Source organism: Pundamilia nyererei, unplaced genomic scaffold (genome assembly GCF_000239375.1).
Source record: "Pundamilia nyererei isolate P.nyererei 1_Seehausen unplaced genomic scaffold, PunNye1.0 scaffold00858, whole genome shotgun sequence".
In the NCBI taxonomy this organism is placed as follows: Eukaryota; Metazoa; Chordata; class Actinopteri; order Cichliformes; family Cichlidae; genus Pundamilia; species Pundamilia nyererei.
The window spans coordinates 8826-10073 of NW_005188259.1; positions in this window are offsets into that span (position 1 = coordinate 8826).

Here is a 1248-nt window from a genome sequence, read left to right on the forward strand (position 1 = left end):
AAGATGAAGCAAAGATGAAAACCAGCCTAGAGAAGCTGCAAAGCGATCACCACAATGGTTCTACTCTAAAAAACACAAGCTTGAAGAAGCCTCAAGCTTGACTGCACATCACTGTCTTTGTTACCTGTTCAGGGTCTGGCTGCTGGGCAGGGGTCTGCATTGACTCACTGCACTGACTGATTTTTGGCTAGATTTGCATTAGTATACTGTCTCTGTAGATGGTTCAAAGTTCAAGGTTCTTTATTTGTCACATGCATAGTTATACAAGTGAAGTTCTATCAGCAGGATAATGTAGTTGTTTCTGCCCTATACAGAGTTTGCATCACACACTTGTTTTTTTGTTCATTAAAAGCAAAAGTAAGGTCCATATTGGCACTCATCACCAGTTATAGACAAGTGCACTATTTTACTCGACACACACACACACACACTGAAATCAGTGGATTGGAGCACAACTGCGCCGAAAGACAACGGCATGTTTGTTTGATTTATTTTTATTTTTATTAGGCCAGTGTACAGACAACTAAAGAACCTTTGGAATATGAGTAATGATATAATTGTAATTTTAATGGAATTACGCACAGTAATGTGTTACATTACTACATTACTAAAAAATGCAATGTGATTACATTAACAATACTTTGTAACATGTTACACCTAACACTGGTTATGGCTAAGCTCTTTAACATTAGTTAATGTAAATTGTGTTATTATTCAGTATAGTCCAAGGAGCTTGGAAAGAAAAGCGTCTGGACTTCTTTATGACATGGTCCTGGGTCGTTGACCCAGCGTTTTGTGTTTTGTGATTATTTCCCTCTGTTCTAGTTATTCTGTGTCCTCCCCCCTTGTGTCCAGTTCGGGTTCTAGATTTCCTGTTTTGTTCTGAAAGTCTGTGTCTGTTGTCATTGTGTTCAGCTTGTGTCCTCCAGTCATCATGTGTATTCAGATCAGCTGTTCTTCCCTCCTGTGTGTAATTACCCGATTACCTTGTGTGTGTGTATATATAGTGGGTGTCGGTCTGTGTTCGTTGTCGGCTCGTCTGTGTTTCTTGGTATCCTGGTCCTTGGTCTGCGTCTCTCTGCTCCGCTCTCCATTTTGTAAGATTTCAGGTTTGCTCTTTAGTTTCTCCCAGTTTAGGTTTGTCATTACTCACGCTTCGTTGCCTGTTTTTTTGCCACTGCCACCTTTGAAAATAAACGTCACTCGTATCATCAGTTTGCTGCATTTTGGGTCCTCCTTTTCCTCCAC